This window comes from Schistocerca nitens, chromosome 11 (assembly GCF_023898315.1).
Source record: "Schistocerca nitens isolate TAMUIC-IGC-003100 chromosome 11, iqSchNite1.1, whole genome shotgun sequence".
NCBI classification, from domain to species: domain Eukaryota; kingdom Metazoa; phylum Arthropoda; class Insecta; order Orthoptera; family Acrididae; genus Schistocerca; species Schistocerca nitens.
Genome location: NC_064624.1, coordinates 66172122 through 66190445, shown reverse-complemented (window position 1 = coordinate 66190445; position 18324 = coordinate 66172122).

Genomic DNA, 18324 nt, shown 5'->3' with positions numbered 1-18324 from the left:
TATTCTCATTACACAAAACTAAAGTTAAGGGAGCATTTCCAGGAAAAATCATTGAAGTCAAAAGACAGACACAATTAACGTTTGTTTTTGCAGGGCAAACTTTCCACAGCAGTTGTATATGGTTCCACATTTAACAACTGATATAATATTAGGAATGAATTTTTCGTACAGTACGATGCAAAGATTGACTTTAAATCGTCATACCTAACATTACAGAAGGAAGACAGTGAAGTGGTAGTGAGATTTCAAAACACAGTGTTCTCAGAACAACAAAATTTGCACAGGATCGAGATTATTGCAGATTCTAAGGATAACGACTGTTATCTCACACTATACACGAATACACATAATAACGACATGGCAGAGGAACAGGAATATAATGTATTAGAGACAATTACACGCAGGGTTGGAGACAGTATAGCAAAAGACGACACAGAGCGCACAGAATTAGAAAATATTCTTGTGCAACATAAAACAGTTTTTAACAATGTTCCAAGAACGATTACAGGATTTCTGTACGAATTTCAGGTGAAACCACACGAGGCTCTCAAAGCAAAACACTATCCAATCCCGCATATATACACAGAAGCAGTTGAGAAAGAGTTACGAGCAATGATTGATCAGGGTATAATCGAACCAGCAGCAAGCCAATATATAAATCCATTACACATCGTTGAAAAGAAGGATTGATCACTCCATTTAGTTTTAGATTCACCTGAGGTTAATAAAATAATCATTACAGAAACTGACCGACCACAGACTTTAGAAGAGTTACTGCAAAAGTTTCGTGGCGCCTCTATATATACCACCCTCGATCTCAAATCAGGATTTTGGCAAATCCAGTTGCATCCAAATTGCCGAAAGTATACGGCATTCCTTTGCTTTGGTGAATGTTACCAATTTTGTAAACTTCCGTTTGGACTAACGATTTCGTCTGCAGCCTTTATACGAGGCATGAATACAATTCTCCCACAGGATCTTAAAAACAAAATTATTACATATGTAGATGACATTCTAATCGCAGCAGGAAACTGGGAAGAGCACAACCACACCCTTCAACAATTACTGAATACATTCGAGCAGAACGGTGTAACTATAAACCTTCGTAAATCTGAATTTGGAAAAGCCTCAATAAAATTTCTAAGTCATATCATTTCACAAACAGGTATTGCACCAGACTCCGACAAATTGCAAGCATTGAAAGATATCAATGTGCCAACAAATAAGAAGGAACTTCGGAGCTTTTTAGGCCTTATTAATTATTTTAGAAAATTCATTCATTATAAAGCATTAGACACACCCTTGCTATAACAGCTCACAAGTAAAAATACAATTTGGTCATGGAATGAAGACGCTGAAGCTGAATTCGAGAATTTGAAAGAAGTGTTAGTAATGGAACCTTTGTTATCGCATCCTGACCCAACACAAAACTTTTACATTGCAACAGATAGTTCAACTACAGCACTAGGAGTACGTATTTTCCCGGAAGTAGAGGAGGACGGTAAGACAATCGTTAAACATATTGCGTTTGCAAGCAGGATACTTTCTCCAGCAGAGCGCAATTACTCTGTAACAGAATTAGAGACGCTATGCGTAGTATGGGCATTTAAGAGATTCCGTCATTATCTATATGGAAGAAACACCACGGTACGTTCCGATCACCGAGCAATCCAGTTTTTATTATCAGCAAAACTTACGCATGATAGATTAAGGCGTTGGAAATTATATCTACAAGATTTCGACTTTACTATTGTACACATTCCAGGCACGTAGAATATTGTTGCCGACGCACTATCGAGATCTATTCAGCATAAACGACTAGAGAAAGAAAATACCTTCTGCCACAACAACCACAGTATTATGTATATCAAACAAGTAGCTTTGGAAAACTTTATATCATCAGCATTACAGGACATAGAGAGAGAACAGCAGAAAGATGAAACACTAAAAGAGATTGTAACGCTTTGGCGAGATAAGAGCAACGTAAAAATCATACATAATTACACTATACATCAAAATATTCTGTTTATTCGCTCTTACCCAGACGGAAACAATTGGCTTTTATGCATTCCAGAGGGGATCAGAAACAAACTGATGTGGTATACGCACCTAAGCTATGCACATTACGGAGTTAGGAAATGCTTTCTAATTCTTCAACAAAATTGTCACTTCAACAATATGGAAAAACACATTCGCAAAGTTATACCATCCTGCAGGATATGTCAGGAAGCTAAATCATCTACAGTATCACATATTCCACCACTGTATCCCATCATACCGGTTAAGTTAATACACATGGCAGCAGTAGATCTTTTGGGTCAAATCCCCAGAACATGTAAAGGTTATAGTTATATTCTAGTAGCCGTAGAACTGACATACAAATTTGTAACATTTTCTCCACTAAGGAAAGCAACAGCTAGATCAGTATCAAGAGCATTTGTAAGAGATTTTCTATCAATAGTAGGACATGTACAGAAGGTTATTTCAGATAACGGACCGCAGTTTAGGTTAGACATATGGAAACAAATGTTAGAGAGTAAGGAAATAACACCAGTTTACATATCAAGATATCACAGTTCTTCTAACCTGTCAGAAAGAATAATGAAAGATATCGGGAAACTTTGTAGAATTTATTGCCACAGATAGCATACCGCATGGGACGAATGCATTCCACAGATGAAGTAATAAATGCGATACCTAATGAGTCAACGACGCTCTCACCAACTGTAATACTGACGAATAAAGACCCACCGAATAAACTTACAGAATTGATTACTTTTCCAAAGACGCGTAGACTTCGTCATTGTGAGATAATAGACATGGCATTAGCGAACATTAAACGAGCTGGAGATCGTCGGAAGAGAGAGCAGAAGCAGGTAAGTAGATTACGCAAGTACGGTGTTGGCGATAAGATACTAGTCCGCACCCATTATATATCACATAAAGGAAAGAAACGATGCAAAAAATTTGAACTTCTATACGCAGGACTGTACAGAATTCGAAATATTCCGCACGCTTATGTAGTACACATTGACACACTCAGAACAAAAAAAATCGAGAGGAAACCGTCATATGTCAAACACGAAGAAATTCTTAAAATAGAAAAACCTTCTTACAGGGATACATATAGACAGAGTATAACAATAAGCTTTTTGACACATCCCAGGAAGCCCGAACACAGTGGGCTACTAATGGGTTATTAACGTGCACAACAGGTCACCTCGATTCGACCGCAGATAAATACACTGAACATTAATAGCAGTCTTAGAAGCGTTCTCGCAGGACATTTATTTCACATTATGTAGGTAAGTGAAGCAATTAACAGGACTACTTTAAAATGTAAATGTCTAACATGTACAAATAATTTTCATACAGTAGTAGCAATTAGATGTAGTCTTTAACGCCTGCATGCAGCATTGTTGTTATAATTCACCAAAATAAACGTAGTTTTGATTATAATATAAGTATTGAACATGGAGAAATGTGGATAAATGCTTTACAGGTAATGCCGAGAGCTGACGCGATTTTCCAGATGCAGAGAGATGTTAAAGTCATGCCGTGCACTGACGATTATTAACCATGAATATTTTGTTATAGGAAATACAGAGAGATATTGAAGTCATGCCGTGCGCTGACGATTATTAACCATGAATATTTTGTTATAGGCTATGTAGAGAGATGACACGAGGTACAAAGCAGAGAGGGGAATGAAGATGTTAGTATGTAAGGAATATAATTTAGTAATGGTTTATTTTGATAACAGGTGACACAGCGTAGCGCAGCACTACGGATGGAGAAACCACATTAAATTGCTTACCATATGTACTTCGCTATTCGAAAAATTTTTTCTGCATTGAACATGATATCTTTTACATCAGATACATACATAGGAAAAACAGATCAAACCAAATGTCAGCATACCGAATCGCACTCTACGTAAAATACAAATGTTTTCTCTTAAATAACAATGACGATGTGTGTTACAGAACTCAAACATAATATATAGTCGACTGACAATATGACTCGCAACTGACGAACACATTACGGAACATACTGAAATCACAGAAAGTGACATATTTTGTCAAAATGTACTTTCATATTTCGAAAACTGTGAATTCACAACCTGTGAAGTAATATGACAATGTCTCTATGTAATTATTTATATGAGCACCAGATAATTATTTATTTAGTGTCACAGAAAGTGACATAGTTTGGATAAAGGTACTTGTCTGTTTTATTTAAAATGTTGATGCCTAAATGTACTACTAAATTCCACTTACAGAAATATTTGTTTATGTTATTGACTGCCACGTAATGTAATATGTATTGTAGGCTGAATGCACTACAGATGGTAAATGTGTTTTTTATGTAATTGTTTAAAACTATAAACTTTTTCTACAGTCACAAAAGGTGACATATTTTGTCCTTTTAAACCTGAAATAAATAACTTTCATGAGCACAGAGGAAAGAGATGATGTAAACTTTGGTAATAACGGTATCAGCCATATCTGTGAACCTTTTGACAAAATGATTGTACCTGTACCTTAATTCCTGTGCATCCCCATGGTTATGGAGCGCAAACAAAGTGAAGAGTGGCCCACGTTACTTCAATCTACGATGTTTTCTATGAGGTGTCGGCAAACCAAGATGCACACCACAGTCATGATGTACGTCAATAGGTGCTTGCATACCAAGATGCAGACCATCACTACTAATGGTCAATTGGAGTTGGAACTTGTAACTGATGTAGCTGCGGCAACTCAGGCAATTCGATGGTTAACTTAGTGTTTGGTTACACTAAAACTATGGATCAAAGAGACGACGGAATCACATGGTGAAACCTGGTGTTGTGCTATGTGAGGGAAAGAAACGGACTTTTGAGTGCATTCACAGACAGTTGCCAGTGCTTTGACCATGCTATCCATTTCCTTTTTTTTTCCTTCCTTAAATATGTTAGTAATAGATGCCAATTTTACCTAAAAAATTAAAATGAAACATAAACTGTGTTCTAATTTTTTGCCATCAATTACTATTAGGCATATAAGTAACTTTTACTACCCGATGTACACTTCCAACTTACTGACTCATATTATTTGTATATTTTGTTGAAAGAAATATTCTATCATTAACTTACTTATTACTACACATATTTCTGTAATCAAATTTTCTCCTTACGTCAAGTCCAAATGACTTAACAACGTAGGAAAATTTTAAGGAAACCCAGTGGAGGGTTATTAAGACGTGTATATTTCTATTGTCTATTGTCAAATCACAATTTATGAAAGATGTTTATATTTTATTAATAAGATTAAGTAGGAATAATTAATATTTGTCATGACACTTCCTGGCAGATTAAAACTATGTGCCCGACCGAGACTCGAACTCAGGTCTGGAATATTTGTCATGTTGGAAATAATTGTGGTAGCAGGGAATGTCTGCACCAAAGTATTGACAAATTGGTATAATTTTAAAAAGGGCGGGAGAGACCGCGGAAGGATACATTTTAAGAAAAGAGCGAGAAATACCGCGCATTGATACATTTTTTATTGGTAGCAGGGATTGTCTGCACCAGAAAGCATTGTTGGCAGGAGAGGCCGTACTTTAGCGTTCGTAGGAAGTCAGTAGTAAGCGAGAAGTGAAGCGAGTTGGTAGCAGGTCTAAAGCGAGAGGTTGAGAGGAGCGGTGTGCCTGCCAGCCACCAGGTATGATTTACAAGAGATTATAAACGGATGTACAGAGACATCAACTAACTATTATCATAATAGGAACTAATATTATTGAATTATTTTCTTTGCGAAACTAAAGACTACTGAAGGTATGTTTGTGCAATGCTAGTTGTAACATTATTGTAAAAAGTCAGTCCCATTAGAACGTTTGTAAAATCAAATCATTACCAAAAGTAAATATTTGAAGCGTTTTCAGAATATAATTAATTTTTGCCAGCAATGTTGCATTACTGATTATAATCCATCCCAAAAACCATCAACGTAAAACTTTGCAAAAATTTTATTGTTGTCAAAAAAAAATGTAACTATGAATTACGTAACTTCAGTCTAATTAAATAAAGAATAACGTCAGCTTCGGTAATAAAGAATAACGTCAGCTTTGGTAATAAATACAGCCACTTATTATGACAGCCCACCAGCAGTTAATAGAGTATAGTAAACCAGAGTAAGCATATTCACGTCGCAGTTCGATGTAGCAGTCAGATGGCGATCCAGTAACAGTAAAAAAGAAAAAGGTAAGGAACAATTTTGGGTTATTGCAGATAACGACTGAGGGCCACGACGACGACACATTCTATGTTTTGTCGAAATAATCAGAAAATCACTTTTAATAAGCATCAATTAAATTTGTATGCGAATATTGAAACAGAGAATAAATTTCAAAGGGAAGATTTCATTTGTTATTATTAAGCAAGAGATAGAAATCCAAAGGATAGGTTTCATAGTTTATTGTAAAAGGGAAGGTTGCGTAACAAAAGAGATATAGAGGAGATGGTCATTGCGTAACAACAAAAGAGGTATAGAGGAGATGGGAAGGTTTAACCAGTCAGGAGGATAATTTGTAAATTGTTCATTGTGTTTTATTCAGCATTGATCTGAAGGTTATAATAAAATTACTGTGATTCAGTAGAGCCTTTACTTTCAGTACTTGATCCTGAATATACCCTTCTGCGTTATTTTATTTGTGTGTATGTGTTTGATGTCATTGAACACTCTTTCATGACCATTCATGTTTGGAAGTAAAAACAGGTGCGATTCATCGTCAACGCTACCACCACAGATTAATTAGGGGTGACAGGGCCACATTTAAATCCAGCGTTATCCATTTTTGTGTGCGGTTCCACTCCCAATTTCTCTGTAAGCTGTTTGTCAGGGGCGAACACACGCAAAACGCGGAAAAGCAACGGGTGGGGTGTTTCAGTACATTTCAATCCAAGTAGAGAAACCTCCACCATTGTGATATCTGGTGACCCTCCAGTGACTTGGGTTCGTGTTGCTGCTCGTAGTGTTGACAAGGCGAAGGGCAGCGTGTGGAGTGCTTGGGGAGAGCGGATCTGATAAATTTCCTCGACTTCTTATCACTATTTATTGCTTTCGTTACAGTTAGTTGAGTTTAACCAGCGGTAATTTTTCTTGCCTGGTGGCTGCTAATGCTCCAGTTGGCTGCGCTGGGGGTTAGTGTACGTAACGGCAGTGTACGTTTCCTCGCCTTGCCACTGCTGTCCGGTGAGGCGTGTAGTTTTGACAGCTTTCTTGACTGTAGCTCGGTGGGTGATTCTTCTAGTCTGGTGGTAGTGGTCCCTTCCTTGTTCCGGGTGCTTGAAACACAGTATTCAGGGGATGTAGTGCGGACCGCCGCTTCCGGATTTCATGGCTCTGAGCACTATGGGACTTAACGTCTGAGGTCATCAGTCCCCTAGAACTTAGAACTACTTAAACCTAACGACATCACACACATCCATGCCCGAGGCAGGATTCGAACCTGCCACCGTAGCGGTCGCGCGGTTCCAGACTGAAGCGTCTAGAACCGCTCGGCCACACCGGTGGGCTCCGGCTTTCATGTATTGTTCAAATGTTTCAATTAGCTCTGAGCACTATGTGACTTAACTTCTGAGGTCATCAGTCCCCTAGAACTTAGAACTACTTAAACCTAACGACATCACACACATCCATGTCCGAGGCAGGAATCGAACCTGCGACCGTAGCGGTCGCGCCGTTCCAGATTGTAGCGCCTAGAAACGCTCGGCCACTCCGGCCAGCTTTGGCGTATTGTAAGCTGGCTTCTCCCAGCTCAGGTTCCCGACCTAAAATTGTTCAGTGGAACATCCTCTATGTCCTGTTAAATTTTTGCACGCTCTTACGGAAACACACTGCGTAAACGGTATGGGAGACAATTTGAGCAGCTTTGTTCGAATGTTTGCAGATGATACCGTTATTTAGTGTCTAACTAAGTCATCAGATGAGGAAAACTAATTGCAAAATGATTTATAAAAGACATCTGTATGATGCGAAAATTGGCAGTTGACCCTAAATAAGGGAAAGGCTGAGATCACCCAGATGTACACTAAAAGCAACGAATCAGATTTTGATTACAGGATACATCAAACAAATGTACTCTCTGTAAATTCAACTAAATACTTTCGAATTACAGTGACGATCAAATTAAATTAGAAATATCACACAAATAACATTGTGGGAAGGCAAACCAAAGACTGCCTTTTATTTGCAGAACACTTGGAAGATGGAAACGGCCTGCTAAAGGAACTGCTTACACTACGCTTTTCCGTCCTCTGCCATAGTTATTGCAGCGCGTTGTGGGATCAACCAGACAGAGTAGACGGAGGACTTCGACAAAGTCCAAAGAAATGCAGCTCGTTTAATATTGTTGCGAAATGAGGGAAGAGAGTGTCACTGATATGATACGCCGAATTGGAGTGGCAATCGGCAGTCGTTAAAACAAAGGCATTTTGTTTTACACATAATTTCAGTCACCAACGATCTCCTATGAATTTTAGCGGAAAAATTTTTTTGACGTCTACCTACGTAGAAAAAAATGATCATCATAACAAAATGAAAGAAATGACAACTCGTAGAAAAAGATTTAAGAGTTCATTTTTTCCATACACTGTGCAGGAGTGGAACAGTAGAAAAAAAGTCCGAAGGTGGTTCGATTAACCCTCCCGCATACACTTAAATGTTAATTGCAAAGTAATCATGTAGATGCCGATGTAGAAAAGGTGTATGTGACTCAACGCTTTTGGACAGCAAACTGATAATGGCCGCGGTAGGGAAGACATGAAATATAGCCTGTGAATAGCTAGAAAAGCATTTCTTAAAAACAGAAATTTGTTAACGTCTACGTAAACTTAAGTGCTAGGAAGACCTTTCTGAAAGTGTTTATTTAGAGTGCAGCCTTTTATGGAATTGGAGCATAGATGATAAGCAGTTCAGACGAGGAGAGAAGCTTTTGATAAGAGGTTCTGCATAAGAATGGTAAAAGTTAGGTAGATTGATTAAAACATTAGGGCGTACTAAATGAAAGAGGGGAAAAACGAAATTTGTAGCACAGCTTAACTAAAAGAAGAGCTGCGTTAATAGGACACATTCCGAGGCATCAACAACTGGCCAGTTCTGTAATTTAAGGGAGATTAGGGGTAAAAATTATAGAGGGAAAGGAAGCCCTGAATGCAGTGGGTCCAGGTTGCAGTGGTTATAGGGAGATGAAGAGGCTTGCACAGGACACACTACACTATGTGATCAAAAGTATCCGGATACCTGGCTGAAAATGACTTACAAGTTTGTTGCTCCCTCTATCCGTAATGCTGCGATATAATGTTTGCCCACCCTTAGCCTTGATGACAGCTTCCACCCTTGTAGGCATACGTTCAATCAGGTGCTGGAAGGTTTCTAGGAGAACGACAGCCCATTCTTCACGGAGTGCAGCACTGAGGAGAGGTATCGATGTCGGTCGGTGAGACCTGGCATGGAGTTCTAAAACGTTCCAAAGGTGTTCAATAGGATTGAGGTAAGAACTCTGTGCTGGCCAGCCCATTACATGGATGTTATTGTCATACAATCACTGCACCACAGGCAGTGAACAGGTGCTCGATCGTGTTGAAAGATGCAATGTAATATTAGTTGCATGGATCTTGTATGATGGTGTGGATAGATGCCTGCCTATTACACATTACGACTCTCTTCAACTGTCGGCGGTCTCTGTCAGTCAACAGACGAGGTCGGCTTCTACGCTTTTGTGCTGAACGTGTCCACGTTTACACTTCACTATCACATCGGAAAGAGTGGACGTAGGGATGTTTGGAAGTGTCGAAACCTCGCGTACATACGAATGACACAAGTGACGGCCAATCGCCTGACCACCTTCGAAGTCTGTGAGTTCTGCGGTGCACCCCATTCTGCTCTCTCACGATTACTGAGGTCGCTGACGTAGAGTACCTGGCAGTAGGTGGCAGCACAATGTACCTCATATGAAAAACGTATATTTTTGGGGATGTTCGGTTACTTTTTATCACATAGTGTATATTGTAAGGACTTTACTCTAGAATATTTTCAGGAACAACAGGAACAAAGGGAAACTTTGTTTGGGTGAATTTATGGAATGCAACAGGATGGGCGTTGCAAGATTTAAAGAACAGAACAGATTGGATATTTCGCAACTACTGTAGTAGCTGTTGTTGTTGTTGTTGTGGTCTTCAGTCCTGAGACTGTTTTGATGCGGCTCTCCATGGCACTCTATCCTGTGCAAGCCTCTTCATCTCCCAGTACATACTGCAGCCTACATCCTTCTGAATCTGCTAAGTGTATTCATCTCTTGGTCTCCCTCCACGATTTTTACCCTCTGCACTGCCTTCCAATACTAAACTGGTGATCCCTCGATGTCTCATAACATGTCCTACCAACCGATCCCTTCTTCTAGTCAAATTGTGCCACAAACTCCTCTTCTCCCCAATTCTATTCAATACCTCCTCATTAGTTATGTGATGTAATCTTCAGCATTCTTCTGTAGCACCACATTTCGAAAGCTTCTATTCTCTTCTTGTCTAAACTATATATCGTCCATGTTTCACTTCCATACATGGCTACACTCCATACAAATACTTTCAGAAACGACTTACTGACATTTAAATCTATACTCGATGTTAACAAATTTTTCTTCTTCAGAAACACTTTCATTGCCATTGCCATTCTACATTTTATATCCTCTCTACTTCGACCATTATCAGTTATTTTGCTCCACAAATAGCAAAACTCCTATACTACTTTAAGTGTCTCATTTCCTAATCAGCATCACCCGATTTAATTCGACTACATTCCATTATCCTCGTTTTGCTTTTGTTGATGTTCATCTTATACCCTCCTTTCAAGACGCTATCCATTCCGTTCAAGTGCTCTTCCAAGTCCTTTGCTGTCTCTGACAGAATTACAATGTCATCGGCGAGCCTCAAAGTTTTTATTTCTTCTCCATGTGTTTTAATACCTACTCCGGACTTTTGTTTTGTTTCCTTTATTACTTGCTCAATATATAGATGGAATAACATCGGGGATAGGCTACAACCCTGTCTGACTCCCTTCCCAACCACTGCTTCCCTTTCGTACCCTTCGACTCTTATAACTGCCATCTGCTTTTTGTACAAATTGTAAATAGCCTTTCGCTCCCTGTAGTAGCTAGTTATTGCGATAGTTTTGGGAAAAATATGTCCAAAATCTTGGTTAAAGTTCGATTTCTTGAGGAAGTAATTCATATGCATTATCAAGTCATGTTTTTAGTAGCGTTTAAGTTGTTTCTTTATCTTACCCGTACATTTTCACAGTACTGCAACGCTAACCAAAGTTCATACAAAATGGTTTGATTGGTCATCATCTGAGGCAGTAGGAGCTGCATTTTTACATACACGCCATTTCACCAAACCATGACAGAAATACCTGTATTCGTGCATAGTATCATCAGGTAAACGTTGAAGATCTTGCATTTTGTTCCGGCTACTAGCCACTGGTCCTGTGTGAGCCTTTTGAAAGTTAAAAGCAACACACACATCCAGATGTAAAAGATCGGATTATGTCACACCACCTAGTTGTAACTTAATGCATACAAAAACATGGTTGAACCCTGAATTTCTGGCATTGTGGAACATGCCTGTGTTTTGATTTGTACGACAACAAATATCGTATGTTGGCCACCACATAAAGGCGTTGTACATGTTTTAAGTTTCTGCTAGCTTGATGGTGAGTGAAATAAAACAACCCTTACTTTTACATTTCTTTTTCGATACCCTAATAAAAGACTCTCTGAACATGCAATTTAGTGGAAGTTTCATAATTCCGATTGTACCAAATATACCTCCACAAAATAAGTGGTTTCATGTAATAGATTAAATTTCATAAAATTTATTATTTCATTCGTTTACTTGTATGTTATGTTTTTCCATTATATGCTAGCATTATTTTGCATTAACTAATTAAGGCATGATTAAGAAAAAATAGGTTGGCATTGTTGTTTTCCACTATTTTGTATAATGTGATGTATATCTTATGTGAAAATCTTCTATATTGTATACGCCAGTTTGGGCATAAAATACGAAAGGTTTTGTGTATAGTTATTCATAAGAACTTTGAAATGTTTATTGTCAATAATATAAATTTGCACTATAGTTTTGTTAACTTCGGTGTTATGAGCACATAAACAAGGGGAGCAGAAAGCTCAGCTGGAGACAGTTCACGGACGCGACCACTGTGCTGCATGTCAGTGTAATAATATAATTGTTGTACTACAGTGGTTTTGGTGACTGTGTAGTCTGTTGTGTGGAGTCGGCTCACACCGAGAAGAATTTGTTCACCTTGTTATTAATAAACCACTATAAAACGATTTGGAAACTGTTCTAGCAGTATACATACGTATCTGTCTCAAAGTTTTGTTTCAGTCGAAGAGGCCAGAGTGATAAATAACGAAGACACCCCCATGATCACACGTTATTGATGTCATTGGAACGTAAGTGTAAAAAGAAACTTTTCAAATTCTCCGTTTAATTAACTAATCTTTCAATGGTTAATTTTTTGTTGTATTTTCGACACAATTCCAGTCGGCCCCCAGCCAAATTCGTTACATGAGTCTACGATTTTTGGAAGCATTGATTTCACAATACTGTTTCGCCATCCACACTCTCTGAGCCCTTCTAGTATCTGTTTCACCGTGGAACATTTCCTGTCACACACGTTTTACGAATGTTGACGAATAGGAAAACACTGCTCCACTTTATCAAAATGTTTTGTGTTTACCAAATATTGGCCTACTGGAATCTTGAAGTGATTCATGTTTTGCCCAACCGCAACCACCGGAAACAAACAAAGACCTTTGACATTTTCTGATACATATTTTTTTATATAATCAAACCGAAATGAGCACACTTCATCTGCTTCTTTCGTCGCAATGCCTTCATGGTATACATGCATTACAGCCTCATAATTTATCATGTTATGCGTACAATTTAGCACTATCATTCAACAAATGACTTGAACGTAGAAAAGCGAAACGTAACGCATAGTGGATCAGGTATTCGATTACTCGGTACGCGAAGATGATCACCAATGAAAGGGGATTATTCTAAGAGTAAAGCCCTTTGAAAAATGTCGTTGCAATCACGAAGTTGCAAGAAAAACATTTACGATACCGTACACGGAAGAGAGCCCTTTTCACGCAGGAAGGTGTATCTACAGTTAAGAGCCAACGAAACTGATATACCGGTTAAAAATATCGCGTAGGGCCTCCACGAACACGCGAAGTGCCACAACACGTCGTAGCAAGGACTCGAGTAATGTCTGAAGTAGTGCTGGAGGGAACTGTCTCCATGAACCCTACAGGGCTGTCCATAAATCCGTAAGAGTACGGGGGGGCTGAAGATCTCTTCTGAACAGCATGTAGCAATGCATTCCAGATATGCCCAATAAAGTTCATTTCTGGGGATTTTGGTGACCAGCGGAAGCGTTTAAACACAGAAGAATGTTCCTGGAGACACTCTGTAGCAATTCTGGACGTGTGAGGTGTCGCATTGTTCTGCTGCAAATGCCGAAGTCCGTCTGAAAGCACAATGGACATAAATGGACGCAGGTGATCAGACAGGATGCTTGCGAACGTGTCACCTGTCAGAGTCGTATCTAGACGTATCAGGGGTCCCATATCACTGCAACTGCACACGCCCCTGTCGCATCCCGGGACAGCCTCACTATACCAGAATGAAGTAAGTGCAAAATGCGTAGCGCAGTCGTGACGTTAACGACAATGGGTTAGTTATAAATTGCTGTCAACCTTTATATCAGAGATGAGAGGGAGAGAATCTCCTTGGTTTGAAGCAAATAAGTTTCCTGAAAAAAAATTACAGAATTGCAATAGGCAGAAAAGATTGGTTAGTTTCTACCAAATTTATTCTCACATATACTTATGTGAGGTGTTGGACCATAAATCCCTTAGTAAGATTCAGTCCATTTATTTGGACTTGCTACTTCAAAGCTAATTGTCAGTACGTATAAGAAACAGGTACAAAGCAATCACTTGTTCTTGGTTAGCACTGAAATCTCTCTGAGACAAAGACTGACAGCCTCTGTTCAACACTATTTCAATGAAACCTGAAAATCCTACTTGACCTGCAGCTCCTGAGTGTCCTCCAGAGTCTATCACCATCTTCTCGTAGTTGAAGCCTTTATCAGTTGTATCGGCTGCTATGGGCCTACTCGGCCCCGCTGGCGTATCGCTGTGGAATCTCCAAACTGCCGGCACTGGCTATGAATCTGCATCTGAATCTCTGCCGGCCGGAGTGGCCCAGCGGTTCTAGGCACTACAGTCTGGATCCGCGCGACCGCTACGGTCGCAGGTTCGAATCCTGCCTCTGGCATGGATCTGTGTGATGTCCTTAGGTTAATTAGGTTTAAGTAGTTCGAAGTTCTAGGGAACTGATGACCTCAGGAGTTAAGTCCCACAGTGATCAGAGCCATTTGAACCATTTGGCACCATCTGAATCTCTGCTTCTAGCTATTTCGCTGCCTGGCCTTTTATTTCGTTTCTCATCTACTTGGGTTGTTTCACACGACCCTTTAATTTTTAAGTGATCGGATTGCACAAGAATACCTATGGTTCCACACGACACTCTCGTTTCTAATTAGTCGGCTTGTGCAAGGATGCCCTCGCTTCCACACGACACTTTCATTTTTAGCTGCACACATATTAATTTGGTTCCACACGAGTCTTTTCCGCACGTGACTGACACTCTCTCTTGCTGCATTATCGCCCTGGTGTTTGCGTCCTCCATTGTGAAAGTTTGATTCATGTTGCTTCCTCTGGCAGGTAGTCAATAAGTTATTTGATCAACAAGCCATACATGGAAGCCTCCGCCACTTATCTTGTCCCTATGTCCTGATGGACTATTTCTTAATGTCGGCTGGCTGTTTGCCTATGGAGTCTGGACTCTTATTATGGTCACAAAAGCAAGAATAAAAATTAAAATTTTCTATGGTCACAACACCCCACACCATTGCAGGGCCTCCACCAGTATGAAGATTCCCCTGCTGACATGCAGGGTCCATTGATTCATGAGGTTGTCTCCGTAGCCGACAAGTGCGTCCGCTTGAAACAACTGGATATGAGACTCGTCCGACCAGGCAACAGTTTTCCAGTAATCAAAAGTCCAATGTCGGTGTTCACCGGCCCCAGATAGGTGTAGAGCTTTGGGTCGTGCAGTCATCAAGGGTACACGAGTGGGCTTTCGGCTCCGAAAGCCCATATCGATGAGGTTTTGTTGAATGGTTCGCAGGCTGACACTTGTTGATGGTTCACGACTGATATCTGCGGAAGGGTTGCAATTGTGTCACGTCGAGCAATTCTCTTCCGCCGTCGTTGGTCCCGTTCTTGCTGGATATTTCTCCGACGGCAGCGACGTCGGAGATATGATTTTTTAGCGGATTCCTGATATTGACAGTAGACTCGTTAAATGGTCGTACGGGAAAATCCCCATTTAACGCTACCTCGAAGATGCTGTGTGGCGTCTGTCGTGCGCCGACTATGACACCACGTTCAAGCTCACTGAAACCTTGATAACCTGCCATTGTAGCAGCAGTAAACGATCTAGCAACTGCGCCAAACACTTGTCTTATGTAGATATTGCCGACCGCAGCGCCGTATTCTGGCTGTTTACATATCCCTGTATTTGAATAGCAAGCCTGTACCAGTTCTTTGGCGCTTCAGTGTATGTGTATGGAACTTGGTACCGCTCGTAAATAATTTTTTCAAAACTTGGGTGAGACCCTTTCAAAAATGACTATATCAATTCGAGCCTGATGCTTCGTAAAGGACCATTCTCACAGCAGGAAATAGCACTGCGGCTCCTGAACAGGCCAGAATAGAGAGAGACAGACCACAAGTCGCAGTTTCGCCTCTTGTTGCCAAGTATTCAGTGGACACTCGCGTCTTCCAAGCAGTTGCCAGGGCCGCCCGGAGACGCTGCTTGTTTGACGAACGATCCGTCAGCTCCTTACTGCGCCCCAACTTGCTCTCTAAATCGATCGATTACACACCCATAAAAAATATCTGACTCTGTATGAACACAGCAGGTGAAACGAAGCAGCCAAAATCCCTCTCCTTGGAGCCGGCCAGAGTGGCCAGGAGGTTCTAGGCGCTTCAGTCTGGAACCGTGCGATCACTACGTTCGCAGGTTCGAATCCTGCCTCAGGCATGGATGTGTGTGATGTCATTAGGTTAGGTTTAAGTAGTTCTAGGGGACTGATGACCTCAGAAGTTAAGTGCCATAGTGCTCAGAGCCATTTGAACCATTTGAGCCTCTCCTTGGATCTGATAATCAGTTGCTTGGCATACTTGAATAAACCTGTGGACTCTGTTCTTCGTCCATTCAGGACTATCGTCAGTACTAGAACGGGGTTGATGGTGTGAGTATCCAGTCTCCTGAGTACGGCAAATTTTTTTCCCGTGCGTGTGTCTCAGAGGAGGGGAGAGAAAGGGCTCCAAAATGAACGCTGGCAGTTGGTATGCAACTGGCCACTGTGGAGTCGGGTCGGTAGCAGCGATGGCGTTTATCGCTTTTTTGGTTATATCAGCTTCTTTCGACGCAGGTTTAACGTGAGCGTTAAAACCGCTCAAAACAACCGGTTTCGGAAACAATCGATTTTCAGTTTTTTAATGCTAGTATTTCTTGTAATAAACGTAGAAATAGGAAAATGACTGAAACGTCTCTGTATGACCATTTTTTTTTCGCGATGGTCGCGGGACCCGGCTGTTCGATTGAGGATGTCGAATTAAATACCTTTCAGGCATTAACTTTCAACCTTATTTTATTAGGCAATCAGTTTCGGCGCTTTATTACGCCATCTTCAGGCTCCTGACCGACGTGTAGGAATAATCTACCTCGCTTGTGGTCGAAGCAGGGGCAGAAATACTGGTATTAGTAGATATCTACTTGCTACAGTGACCACTTCAAACATCACCTGCCGACCAATCTATCTAACCAATTTATCTAACAGTCGGCGGGCGATGTTTGAAGTGGTCACCGTAGCAAGTAGATATCTACAAATACCAGTATTGCTGGCCGCTGGTTCGATCACAAGCGAGGTAGATTACTCCTACACGTCGGCCAGGGGCCTGAAGGTGGCGCGACCGCTACGGTAGCAGGTTGGAATCCTGCCCCAGGCATGGATGTGTGTGATGTCCTCAGTTTAGTTAGGTTTCAGTAGTTCTGAGTTCTAGGGGACTGATGACCTCAGACGTTAAGTCCCATAGTGCTCAGAACCATTTGAACCATTTGAAACTGAAGATGGTGTAATAAAGCGCCGAAACTGGTTGCCTAATAAAATAAGGTTGAAAATTGACGGCTGAAAGGTGTTTATTTTGACATCCTCAAAGATTGAAACGTATTGACTCTCTCAGTTTCAAGGTATATAGAATCAAAATATTAAATTAAATAGACAAATGAAAGAAAACTTAGTCTGAGCGCTGTTTGCTGGTTTTTTCGGTAAGCGGTAAGTCGTTGAATACTGCAAAAAGTCACTGCTGCTCTCCTACCGATTGTAATTTTTTCAAACTCAGCTCAAAAATCGTGTTGTAATCGAGGATCACACTAGTATCTGGCCATTACAAATAGTCGGTGCAGAAGGGTGGAAACTGTGGTTGGATGACCCTATTTTTCGTGTTAACTTCTCCGATTCGAAGGGCTACAAGTAAAAAAAAAAAATGGTTCAAATGGCTCTGAGCACTATGGGACTTAACATCTGAGGTAATCAGTCCCCTAGACCTTAGAACTACTTAAACCTACTAACCTAAGGACATCACACACATCCATGCCCAAGGCAGGATTCGAACCTGCGACCGTAGCGGTCGCGCGGTTCCAGACTGAAGCGCCTAGAACCGCTCGGTCACTCCGGCAAGCCGGCTACAAGAACATAAAGGAATATTATGAAGATACAGATAACAGATGAGCTACTTCCTATTTTTATTGTAAATTATGAATAACTCATTAATTACTTCTGAATACATTGTGGGAGTGAACAGTGATCGAAGTGTTACAAATATTTACTATCAAAAACAGTCTTGATCACAATTTATTTATTTATTTATTATTCAGCAGAAGGAGGTCCTTACTCATTGGTCTGAAGATGAGCACAGTAGTAGTCGAAACCGGTCACCGTTATAAATAAATTGTAATCAAGACTGTTTTTTATAGTAAATAAATCATTAAATTTGAAGTTTTCTCCTTATGTGATGTCTCAAGTTTGTTTATTTTTATTTGTTTTAGGGCGCAACTAGCGT